Source organism: Leuresthes tenuis, unplaced genomic scaffold, assembly GCF_036924035.1.
Source record: "Leuresthes tenuis unplaced genomic scaffold, fLeuTen1.0.hap1 SCAF_18, whole genome shotgun sequence".
In the NCBI taxonomy this organism is placed as follows: domain Eukaryota; kingdom Metazoa; phylum Chordata; class Actinopteri; order Atheriniformes; family Atherinopsidae; genus Leuresthes; species Leuresthes tenuis.
The window spans coordinates 27,840,778-27,853,794 of record NW_027325372.1 but is presented as its reverse complement, the minus strand read 5'-3'; the positions used below and the strand labels follow the sequence as shown (position 1 = coordinate 27,853,794).

At 42.2% G+C, this 13,017-nt stretch overlaps 3 non-coding genes across 3 annotated transcripts; 2 read left to right on the top strand and 1 right to left on the bottom strand.

The window, feature by feature from the left end:
• Positions 1-3,985: 3,985 nt before the first annotated feature.
• On the top strand, positions 3,986-4,099 carry LOC140275789 (U5 spliceosomal RNA). The gene has a single exon (XR_011908504.1). It is a non-coding gene; the product is annotated as a U5 spliceosomal RNA (small nuclear RNA).
• A 308-nt stretch (positions 4,100-4,407) lies between these two features.
• Positions 4,408-4,591, top strand: LOC140276134 (U2 spliceosomal RNA). Its single transcript, XR_011908817.1, has one exon. It is a non-coding gene; the product is annotated as a U2 spliceosomal RNA (small nuclear RNA).
• Positions 4,592-7,843: 3,252 nt separating this feature from the next.
• On the bottom strand, positions 7,844-7,957 carry LOC140276371 (U5 spliceosomal RNA). The gene has a single exon (XR_011908971.1). It is a non-coding gene; the product is annotated as a U5 spliceosomal RNA (small nuclear RNA).
• Positions 7,958-13,017: the final 5,060 nt, after the last annotated feature.

The following is a 13,017-nucleotide window of genomic DNA, read 5'->3' as shown; positions in this document are numbered from 1 at the left end:
AACACCTCCGCTCCCACTTTTGATGGTGTATAGCCGGGCTTTCGAGCCTTTTCTTCCCCGGTTTTTACAAATTATGGTTGGACATTCAGACCTTCTTGCAGCCGAAAACCTCCACTCCCTCTTTTGATCATACATTGTCGGGCATTCGCACCTTTTCTTACCCGCTTTTTACAAACCATGGTCGGACTTTCACACCTTTTAGTAGCCGAACAACTCCGCTCCCGCTATTGATTGTGTACAGTCGGGTATTTTAACCTTTTCTTACCCGCTTTTTACCAACTATGGTTGGACATTCACACCTTCTTACAGCAGAACACCTCCGCTCCCTGTTTTGATTATGTATGGTTTGACATTCGCACCTTCTCTCACCCGCCTTTTACTATGGTCGGCCATTCACAGCTTCCTCTCCACCATACTTGTATGGTGGGATATTCACACCCACTTGCATCCGAAGACCTCCGCCCCCACTTTTGTTGATATTTAGTCGGTCATTCGCACCTTACCCGCTTTTGGCAAACTATGGCCTTCTTGCAGCCAAAAACCTCTGATCTCGCTTTTGATGATGTAAGGTTGGGCATTCAGACCTTGCTTCACCTGCTTTTCACCAAATATAGTCGGACATTCACACCCACTTGCATCCGAAGACCTCCGCCCCAAATTTTGTTGATATTTAGTCGGACATTCGCACCTTACCCGCTTTTGGCAAACTATGGCCTTCTTGCAGCCAAACACCTCTTTTCTCGCTTTTGATGATGTAAGGTTGGGCATTCAGACCTTGCTTCACCTGCTTTTCACCAAATATAGTCGGACATTCACACCTTCTTGCAGCCGAACACTTCCGCTCCACCTTTTAGTGTTCCATCACACCTTTTTTTCACCGCATTTTATACATTATGGTTGGAAATTTTCAACCACTCTCATCCGAAGACCTCTCCTCCCGCTTTTGTTAATATATTTGAACTTTAGTCGGACATTCAAACCTTCTTGCAGCTGAACCACCTCCGCTCCCTGTTTTGATCATATATGGTCTGGCAATACTACCTTTTCTTACCCGTTTGTGAGTAATTATGGCTGGACATTCACACCTACTTGCAGCCGAACACAACCTCTCTCGCTTTTGATGATGTATGGACCGGCATTCTTACCTTTTCTAACACATTTTTCAGCAATTATGGTCGGACATTCAAACCTACTCACAGCCGAACAACTCCGCTCCCACTTATGATCATGTGTGGTTTGATTTTCGAAAATTTTCTTTCATGTTTTCTAGCAATTATTGATGGACATTTAGACCTTCTTGCAACTGAACACCACCTCTCCCGATTTTGATTATGTATGGACCGGCATTTTTACCTTTTCTAACACATTTTTCAGCAATTATGGTTGGAGATTCACACCTACTCACAGCCGAACAACTCCGCTACCGCATTTGATGGTGTATAGTCGGGCATTCTCACCCTTTCTCATCAGCTTTTTGCAAATTATGATCTGACATTCACACCTACTTGCAGTCGAACAGCTCTGCTCCCGCTTTTGATTATGTATGGTTGGATATTCGAACCTTTTCTTAACTGCTTTTTACAAACTTTGGTTGGACGTTCACACCTTCTTGTAGCCGAACACATGCACTCCTGCTTTTGATGATGTAAGGTTGGGCATTCAGACCTTGCTTCACCTGCTTTTCACCAAATATAGTCGGACATTCACACCTTCTTGCAGCCGAACACTTCCGCTTTTAGTGTTCTATGAGGCATTCACATATTTTTTTTCACCGTATTTTATAGATTATGGTTGGAAATTCTCACCCACTCTCATCCGAAGACCTCTCCTCCCGCTTTTGTTAATATATAGTCGGGCATTCGAACCTTTTCTTACCCGCTTTTTACAAATTATGGTCGAACATTCACACCTACTTGCAGCTGAATACTTCCGCTCCACCTTTTAGGTATGTTTGGTTGGCATTTGCACCTCTTTTTATACTGATTGCTGAAGATTAAGTTGTTCTTTCTCAAACTACAAATTTTTTTTAATTGTTGAAACTTGATTTGAAGTGGATAAATAAGGAGGACAAACAGTTTTAAGTCAGGCTGATAGAAGGTATTAATTTTATAGCAAAATCTGTATTTCGTCATATGTCGAGAGATGCTTATTGCTGAAGAAGTTCTTTCTCATTCTACAAAGTACAACGTTGTTTATCGTTGAAACTTGATTAGACATGAATAAATATGAAGGACAAAGCAGTCTTAACTTGGTTTGAGTTAATGAATTCGTTTTATAGGAGAATCCGAATTCGTGCATAACTCATAAAATAGAGCTTATTTTCGGATTCCTGAAGAATGAGTCTGGTTCTTTCTCATAATACAAAGTTTGTTGTTTATTGTTGAAACTTCATCAGAAGTGAAGAAATAAATGAATGCCTATCAACAAATGTGGGATCTAAACTCTACTGTTTCCTCTAAAATAATTTCTTTTCTCAATTCAGAAATGTGTGTGTGTAAGTCACAACACCCGTGACACCAAAACGGCTTTCTTTTCTCTCTTTTCTCTACACTCTGCACTATGAGCACACACACCAAATCAGAAAGGCTTTTTTCTCTCTTTTCTACATTATGGACTGTGGGGACACAAAACCGCTCTCTCTTTTTTTTTTTGATTGTGTGCCAGGGCGTTGTCTCACGTATTAGATTATGCTTAAGATACGAATGGGTTTATCAGTCACATCAGAATCCATACATACTGATCCTCCCGTAATAAAATGGTCGGATCTTATCAAACACACTTTGTTTCTTGTGACAATCAAGTCAGCGAAACAGCGTATACATGTCAAGACACTGAATCAAGTTTGCCACAAGAACTCATAAGTTTGGCAGTATTGCTCTGCCGTCAGCAATCATACACCCATTTTATTTTCGTGAGACGTGCAGGCACCTGTTCATCTACTGTTCTATCACTATGAATTAGTTTATCTATTATCAATAAGGATACTTCTACAACTACTATCAAAGTATGTCCAGACTTCTTATGTTGTCAGTTGCTATATATGAATAAGTGGGTAGCTACTGACAAGCATTAAGCATGTCACACAGCCCAAACATATAACATTTCAGGACACACCACACAGTTAACAACCACAGTGAAGTGTCAAAGCCCAAACATTCAACAGGACACTTACACAACACATTCAAATCAAACAGTCAGACAACATACAAGAACATATACCCCAGCCGGCATTGCTCCCTGCCTATTTTTGTACAGCTCACTATGTGTGCGCACACCTTTATTCACAAACTCTTCAACTTATACTCTTTTACCGAAGCTGCTACAGCTCGATTGGCCGAATACCCTTAGATCCTATTTCGGTGAATTTGACATCTGCCTTACATGTAACAGATTAGCGGTTTAGCAGTTTTAATTTAGTTTGAGTGAAGGAATTCATTTTATAGCAAAATCCGAAATCGTGAAGCACTCATGAAAGTAAGCTTATTCTCGGATTCCTGAAACTTTAGATTTGCTCTTTCTTTTACTGCAAAGTACAAAGTTGTTTTTTTTGTTTAAATCTTTCTAGACATGGTAAATATGAACGACAAAGCAGTTTTCACATAGTTTGAGTGAAGGAATTAATTTTATAGATAAAATCCCAAGAGTCTGCAGAGAAAAGAGAGTGAATGCGAAGTAGACTTTAACACGGCTATGGGAGCGAGCCGAGTGTCGGCTAACCGGGAGAATTGCTTGAAAGAAACGCGACACCGAATGAGAGGTCAGAACAAAGCCTCAATACGGGATTCTCGTGGTGTTTTTGTTGCTGCCTTGTCTTTTGCATAGAGTAAAAGACAAGGCAGCCATCGAATAGGGCCCGATTGTTCCTACTTGGTCAGCCGAGGAGCAAGGGGGGGGGGGGCAAGCGTCTCAACCAAGCAAAGCTCACCATGGGGAAGGTGGCTATACCAACTAGCCTGATGCCCTGCTCCCGCAGTGACGGATAATCGTACTCTGGTTTCTCTTCATAACATACAAGTCTTTCGCCTTTTACTAAAGACTTCCGTGGAGAGCAGAACTAATGAGTTGTTTCTATTATTGGCAGGCTTTACCTTTGCGGGTGAAGCCCTTTCTGTCTGTGCAAAAGAAATCTTGCTACTTTGCAGAGTGACTTCTCTGAGTAGAGTCGCCTTACTTGTTGCGACTGTGCCGATGTTCGAAGCTGGAGTGCAAAGTTGTTGCTTGAATGGTGCTTGCTGGAGCATGCGGGAGTGCAAAGTTATACCATTTAAAAGGGCTGAAGAGTGCTCAGTGCAGCGGGTGGGCGGAGGTGCAACGTGACACTCTGGCCACCTATGGCCATAAAAAGAACACTGCTACAAGTGCGCATTGTGCCAGCAAGGGCCCTCGGACCTGAAACAGTGGACAGTTATCGCTTCTCGGCCTTTTGGCTAAGATCAAGTGTAGTATCCGTTCTTATCAGTTTAATATGTCCTCTATACGAGGACAACATATTAAATGGATTTTTAAGAATAGGAGTTGAAAAAGAAGCTTGCTCCGTTCACTCCAAGCCTCGACCCGGTACTGCAGTGCCGCTGGGAACGGTGCGCTCTCCTCTGCTCTTGTGAAAAAGCAAACAGCGGTGCAGGATGGAAGTTTCAGGGAGCCCAAGATGAAACTTTCTTTTAATCTGCTGAGAAAAGAGAGTGAATGCGAAGTGGACTTTAACACGGCTCTGGGAGCGAGCCGAGTGCAGGCTAACCGGGAGAATTGCTTGAAAGAAACGCGACACCGAATGAGTGGTCAGAACAAAGCCTCAATACGGTGTTCCCGTGGTGTTTGTGGCTGCCTTGTCTTTTGCACAGAGTAAAAGACAAGGCAGCCATCGAATAGATTGTTTCTACTTGGTCAGCCGAGGAGCGGGGGGGGGGGGGGGGGGGGAAGCGTCTCAACCAAGCAAAGCTCACCAAGTAGGAACAATCGGGCCCTTTTCGATGGCTGCAACACCTGAAAGAGATATTGATGCGAGACCCGATCAAATGTTTTTTCAAAGTCTAAATTTAAGATGACAAGCCGGGTGTTTCTGTCTCTAGCGTAATCAATGATGTCTCGAATCAGTACGAGGCTGTCGGTGAGTTGTCTCCCTGAGATGGCACAAGCTTGGTCTGGGTGAATTACCTCCTCTAAAACAGAGGACATCCGTGTCGCTAAAACCTTGCTAAAAAGTTTACAGTCAAAGTTTAAAAGTGTGATGGGCCTCCAATTCTTTAGGTCAGTCTTATCATTTTTTTTATAAAGTAGAGTCACTATTCCCACTCTAAAACTGTCAGGCAGTCGGTCGAGTTTTTCAAAATCTTTAAAAACATCTAAAATGTCTGATGATAAAAGGTCCCAATAGGTCAGATAGAATTCTGCAGGAAGCCCGTCTAAACCCGGAGCTCGACTTCTCTTAAAACCTGTTAGGCATTTTTTTTAACTCTAAAGCAGTAAAATTCTGTGTCAAGTGTGCATTCTCTTTTACGGTTTTGTCAACGAATTTTAAGATTTCTGCCGATGTTTCCAAGTGCACTGGTTTCTCTTTGTACATGTTACTATAAAAGGTATGTACAGTTTCAATCATCTCTTGTGTGGATTTTGTTAAAAACCCATCTTCTCTTTTTAGATTTTGAATACACTCCTTTTTATTTATAACTTTCTTTCTTTTTCACCTTCCTCAATTTCCTGCTCCCTGCTTCTTACAAAAATTCCTTTACTCTTTATTTCTGCTAAAACTGACATTTCCTTTTTGACATCTTTGATTTCTTCTTTAAAGTCTATGCCACACTGATTTAGTTTAAAGTAGCGCTGTAAGCGTTTATGTAGTCCCATCATACATCTATTCTCTTTCCTTTTTTTACGTTTACCTTGCTGTTTAAAAAAAGTCTGGGTCGTTTCCTTCACCATTTCCCACCATTGTGCATGTGTTTCGTAGAGGTCTTGAAGGGTCTGCCACTCTTTATAACATTCCCTGTACTGACTGACTATGATTTCATCCTCCAACAGGGAACAGTTGAGTTTCCACAGACCACTTCCTACCGTCACACCAGAAGGGGGTGAAAGGGTGCAGGAGAGCATAAGGTGGTCTGAAAAGAAAACAGGGGTTAATCTAACATCAGTGGGTGGGCAATCTCTAGTAAAGAAATAATCAATGCGAGAGGCTCTGGTGCCATCATGACTAAACCAGGTGAAGCCCTCCTCTCTGGGATGCATGGTTTTAAAACAGTCAGTAAGCTTAAAATCCCTGCATATGCCCTGAAGTAAATTCGAAGTCTTATCCACTTTAAAATCTACCCCTGCTCTTTTTCTATCTTTCCTGCTCAAGATACAGTTAAAATCCCCTCCTACAACTAAAGGTACTTGCCCTAGCATGTAAAGCTGTATATCTTCTAAAAGGTCATACCTTTCATTTTTTCCATTGAAACCATAAATATTTAAGAGGTTAAAGTCTTGCCCCATAAAATTCAAGTGTGCTAAAAGTGCCCGTCCGTCTCTCACCACTGTGCTACCTTTCACCAGAACATGCGGATTTTTAATTAGAATGGCCACACCATCATTTTTATTTTGATTTGAGCCACTCCATATCGATAAATGGGGCCACATTTCCTCCCATTGTCTATGGTTTTTTAAAAAAGGTAGTCCACATTCTTGTATTAAAAACACATCTGATTTAATGGAGTCTAAGAAGGATAAAATACTCTGGGCTCTTGTCTTTGATTTCACACTTCTCACATTTAGTGTTGAGAAGGTGAGAACCATTAAAAGCATAAAGGAAAGTAGGTATGTCATTTTCGTTTTTCTAAGTTATCAAAACAAATTACACACAGGTTATTTCTTGGGAAACTAGCTCTTCCTTCATTTCTTTAGGTGAAAAGTGAGTAGGGTGATCTATATTTCCTTTTCGGACTCTCGGTGTTGGCCTCTGACGCAATGTTGCATTTAACTTTGAGTCCCTGGGGGTTGATTGCAGAGCTGAAGTTAAAAAGGAGACCTCATTTCGTGAGTCGGAGGGGAAGACTCTAGGTTCTTCCACTGAAGAACTGTCTGAAAGGGACCTAACCCTTCCCCTCTTCTCTGATACCACTGGGGAATCAGAGGCTCAGATGCCGTCCTCTTCGGCTGTTGACCTTCGGGGAGGTGAGTATCTTCACTAGACTCACCTGTCTGCTCTTCCTCCTCATTTAGCGTAGCTCCACCCTCTGCCTGTGAATTCTCACAGACTTCAACACTGAGTGGTGAGGCCTCTACAGGCCCCTCCCCTTTTTGCTCCTCACTTCCAATCCAAGCTTTTGGCGGGAAGTTTGAATTTATTGGGTCAACCTCTTCACTTTGTTCACCAACTGCCACCTTTGGTCCTTCTCTTTGTTGGCTTGACTGTGGCTTTACCGTCTTTAATTTGTTGGCAAAAGATTTAGGGCAATCTCTGAAGAGGTGATTTAATTCTCCACAGAGATTACATTTCCTGCCATTTGGACACTCTCCAAAAGTTTGCCCAATTTCTCTGCTCTTCCCACATAACACCTTGGTACAAGCCTCAACCAGGTGCCCATAATCACCACACTTGCGGCAGAACTTGGGCTGCCCCTGGTAGTGGATGTAACCTCGGTTTTCAAGGTGGCCAGAGTGTCGCCCACCCGCTGCACTGAGCACTCTTCAGCCCTTTTAAATGGTATAACTTTGCACTCCCGCACGCTCCAGCAAGCACCATTCAAGCAACAACTTTGCACTCCAGCTTCGAACATCGGCACAGTCGCAACAAGTAAGGCGACTCTACTCAGAGAAGTCACTCTGCACAGTAAGAAGATTTCTTTTGCACAGACAGAAAGGGCTTCACCCGCAAAGGTAAAGCCTGCCAAAAATAGAAACAACTCATTAGTGCTGCTCTCCACAGAAATCTTTAGTAAAAGGCGAAAGACTTGTACGTTATGAAGAGAAACCAGAGTACGATTATCCGTCACTGCGGGAGCAGGGCATCAGGCTTGTTGGCATAGCCACCTTCCCCATGGTGAGCTTTGCTTGGTTGAGACGCTTGCCCCCCCCCCCCCCTGCTCCTCGGCTGACCAACTAGGAACAATCGGGCCCTATTCGATGGCTGCCTTGTCTTTTACTCTGTGCAAAAGACAAGGCAGCAACAAAAACACCACGAGAATCCCGTATTGAGGCTTTGTTCTGATCGCTCATTCGGTGTCGCGTTTCTTTCAAGCAATTCTCCCGGTTAGCCCACACTCGGCTCGCTCCCATAGCCGTGTTAAAGTCTACTTCGCATTCACTCTCTTTTCTCAGCAGACTCTTGGGATTTTATCCATAAAATTAATTCCTTCACTCAAACTATGTGAAAACTGCTTTGTCCTTAATATTTACCATGTCTAGAAAGATTTAAACAAAAAAAACAACGTTGTACTTTGCAGTAAAAGAAAGAGCAAATCTAAAGTTTCAGGAATCCGAGAATAAGCTTACTTTCATGAGTTCTTCACGATTTCGGATTTTGCTATAAAATGAATTCCTTCACTCATACTAAATTAAAACTGCTAAACCGCTAATCTGTTATATGTAAGGCAGATGTCAAATTCACCGAAATAGGATCAAAGGGTATTCGGCCAATCGAGCTGTAGCAGCTTCGGTAAAAGAGTATAAGTTGAAGAGTTTGTGAATAAAGGTGTGCGCACACATAGTGTGCTGTACGAAAATAGGCAGGGAGCAATGCCGGCTGGGGTATATGTTCTTGTATGTTGTCTGACTGTTTGATTTGAATGTGTTGTGTAAGTGTCCTGTTGAATGTTACATGTTTGGGCTTTGACACGCTTCACTGTGGTTGTTAACTGTGTGGTGTGTCCTGAAATGTTATATGTTTGGGCTGTGTGACATGCTTAATGCTTGTCAGTAGCTACCCACTTATTCATATATAGCAACTGACAACATAAGAAGTCCGGACATACTTTGATAGTAGTTGTAGACGTATCCTTATTGATAATAGATCACTAATTCATATTGATAGAACAGTAGATGAACAGGTGCTTGCACATGTCTCACGAAAATAAAATGGGTGTATGATTGCTGACGGCAGAGCAATACTGCCAAACTTATGAGTTCTTGTGGCAAACTTGATTCAGTGTCTTGACGTGTATACGCTGTTTCGCTGACTTGATTGTCACAAGAAACAAAGTGTGTTTGATAAGATCCGACCATTTTATTACGGGAGGATCAGTATGTATGGATTCTGATGTGACTGATAAACCCAGTCGTATCTTAAGCATAATCTAATACGTGAGACAACGCCCTGGCACACGATAAAAAAAAAAAAAGAGAGAGAGCGGTTTTGTGTCCCCACAGTCCATAATGTAGAAAAGAGAGAAAAAAGCCTTTCTGATTTGGTGTGTGTGCTCATAGTGCAGAGTGTAGAGAAAAGAAAGCCGTTTTGGTGTCACGGGTGTTGTGACTTACACACACACATTTCTAAATTGTGAAAGGAAATTATTTTAGAGGAAGCACTAGAGTTTAGATCCCACATTTGTTGATAGGCATTCATTTATTTCTTCACTTCTGATGAAGTTTCAACAATAAACAACAAACTTTGTATTATGAGAAAGAACCAGACTCATTCTTCAGGAATCCGAAAATAAGCTCTATTTTATGAGTTATGCACGAATTCGGATTCTCCTATAAAACGAATTCATTAACTCAAACCAAGTTAAGACTGCTTTGTCCTTCATATTTATTCATGTCTAATCAAGTTTCAACGATAAACAACGTTGTACTTTGTAGAATGAGAAAGAACTTCTTCAGCAATAAGCATCTCTCGACATATGACAAAATACAGATTTTGCTATAAAATTAATTCCTTCTATCAGCCTGACTTAAAACTGTTTGTCCTCCTTATTTATCCACTTCAAATCAAGTTTCAACAATTAAAAAAAATTTGTAGTTTGAGAAAGAACAACTTAATCTTCAGCAATCAGTATAAAAAGAGGTGCAAATGCCAACCAAACATACCTAAAAGGTGGAGCGGAAGTATTCAGCTGCAAGTAGGTGTGAATGTTCGACCATAATTTGTAAAAAGCAGGTAAGAAAAAGTTCGAATGCCCGACTATATATTAACAAAAGCGGGAGGAGAGGTCTTCGGATGAGAGTGGGTGAGAATTTCCAACCATAATCTATAAAATACGGTGAAAAAAAATATGTGAATGCCTCATAGAACACTAAAAGCGGAAGTGTTCGGCTGCAAGAAGGTGTGAATGTCCGACTATATTTGGTGAAAAGCAGGTGAAGCAAGGTCTGAATGCCCAACCTTACATCATCAAAAGCGAGATCAGAGGTGTTTGGCTGCAAGAAGGCCATAGTTTGCCAAAAGCGGGTAAGGTGCGAATGACCGACTAAATATCAACAAAAGTGGGGGCGGAGGTCTTCGGATGCAAGTGGGTGTGAATATCCCACCATACAAGTATGGTGGAGAGGAAGCTGTGAATGGCCGACCATAGTAAAAGGCGGGTGAGAGAAGGTGCGAATGTCAAACCATACATAATCAAAACAGGGAGCGGAGGTGTTCTGCTGTAAGAAGGTGTGAATGTCCAACCATAGTTGGTAAAAAGCAGTTAAGAAAAGGTTCGAATATCCAACCAAACATAATCAAAAGCGGGAGCAGAGCTGTTCGACTGCAAGTAGGTGTGAATGTCAGATCATAATTTGCAAAAAGCTGATGAGAAAGGGTGAGAATGCCCGACTATACACCATCAAATGCGGGAGCGGAGTTGTTCGGCTGTGAGTAGGTGTGAATCTCCGACCATAATTGCTGAAAAATGTGTTAGAAAAGGTAAGAATGCCGGTCCATACATCATCAAAGCGAGAGAGGTTGTGTTCGGCTGCAAGTAGGTGTGACTGTTCGACTAAAGTTTGTAAAAAGTGGGTAAGACAAGGTGCGAATGCCTGACAATGTATGATCAAAAGCGGGAGCGGAGGTGTTCAGCTGCAAGAAGGTCTACATGTCCATCAATAATTGCTAGAAAACATGAAAGAAACTTTTCGAAAATCAAACCGCACATGATCATAAGTGGGATAGGAGGTGTTCAGCTGCAAGGTGTGAATGTCCACCCATAATTCCTGAAAAATGGGCAAAAAAAAGGTGTGAATGCCCAACCATACATCATCAAAAGCAGGAGTGGAAGTGTTCGGCTACAAGAAGGTGTGAACGTCCAACCAAAATATGTAAAAAGCAGTTAAGAAAAGGTTCGAATATCCAACCAAACATAATCAAAAGCGGGAGCAGAGCTTTTCGACTGCAAGTAGGTGTGAATGTCAGATCATAATTTGCAAAAAGCTGATGAGAAAGGGTGAGAATGCCCGACTATACATCATCAAATGCGGGAGCGGAGTTGTTCGGCTGTGAGTAGCTGTGAATCTCGGACCATAATTGCTGAAAAATGTGTTAGAAAAGGTAAAAATGCCGGTCCATACATCATCAAAAGCGAGAGAGGTTGTGTTCGGCTGCAAGTAGGTGTGAATGTCCAGCCATAATTACTCACAAACGGGTAAGAAAAGGTAGTATTGCCAGACCATATATGATCAAAACAGGGAGCGGAGGTGGTTCAGCTGCAAGAAGGTTTGAATGTCCGACTAAAGTTCAAATATATTGAAGAAAGCGGGAGGAGAGGTCTTCGGATGAGAGTGGTTGAAAATTTCCGACCATAATGTATAAAATGCAGTGAAAAAAAGGTGTGATAGAACACTAAAAGGTGGAGCGGAAGTGTTCGGCTGCAAGAAGGTGTGAATGTCCGACTATATTTGGTGAAAAGCAGGTGAAGCAAGGTCTGAATGCCCAACCTTACATCATCAAAAGCGAGATCAGAGGTGTTTGGCTGCAAGAAGGCCATAGTTTGCCAAAAGCGGGTAAGGTGCGAATGTCCGACTAAATATCAACAAAATTTGGGGCGGAGGTCTTCGGATGCAAGTGGGTGTGAATATCCCACCATACAAGTATGGTGGAGAGGAAGCTGTGAATAGCCGACCATAGTTTGGAAAAAGCGGGTAAGAAAAGGTTTGACTGCCCGAACATACACCATCAAAAGAGGGAGCGGAGGTGTTCCGCTGTACGAAGGTGTGAATGTCCGACCATACTTGGTAAAAAGCGGGTAAGAAAAGGTTAAAATACCCGACTGTACACAATCAATAGCGGGAGCGGATGTGTTCGGCTACAAGAAGATGTGAAAGTCCGACCATGGTTTGTAAAAAGCGGGTAAGAAAAGGTGCGAATGTCCGACAATGTATGATCAAAAGAGAGAGCGGAGGTTTTCGGATACAAGAAGGTTTGAATGTCCCACCATAGTTTGTAAAAAGCGGGTAAGAAAAGGTTCGAATGCCCGACTATACACCATCAAAAGCGGGAGCAGAGGTGTTCCGCTGTAAGACGGTGTGAATGTCCGACCATAGTTGGTAAAAAGCGGGTAAGAAAAGGTTAAAATACCCGACTGTACACAATCAATAGCGGGAGCGGAGTTGTTCGGCTACAAGAAGGTGTGAAAGTCCGACCATGGTTTGTAAAAACCGGGAAGAAAAGGCTCGAAAGCCCGACTATACACCATCAAAAAGAAGGTTTGAATGTCCATCAATAATTGCTTTAAAACAAGAAAGTAAATTTTCGAATATCAAACCGCACATGATCATAAGCAGGAGAGGAGGTGTTCGGCTGCAAGAAGGTGTGAATGTCCACCCATAATTCATGAAAAATGGGTAAAAAAAAAAGGTGCGAATGCCTAACAATACATTATCAAAAGCAGGTGTGAATGTCAGATCATAATTTGTAAAAAGCTGATGAGAAAGGGTGAGAATGCCCGACTATACACCATCAAATGCGGGAGCGGAGGTGTTCGGCTCTGAGTAGGTGTGAATGTCCGACCATAATTGCTGAAGAATGTGTTAGAAAAGGTAAGAATGCTGGACCATACATCATCAAAAGCGGGAGAGGTGGTGTTCGGCTGCAAAAAGGTGTGACTGTTCGACTAAAGTTTGTAAAAA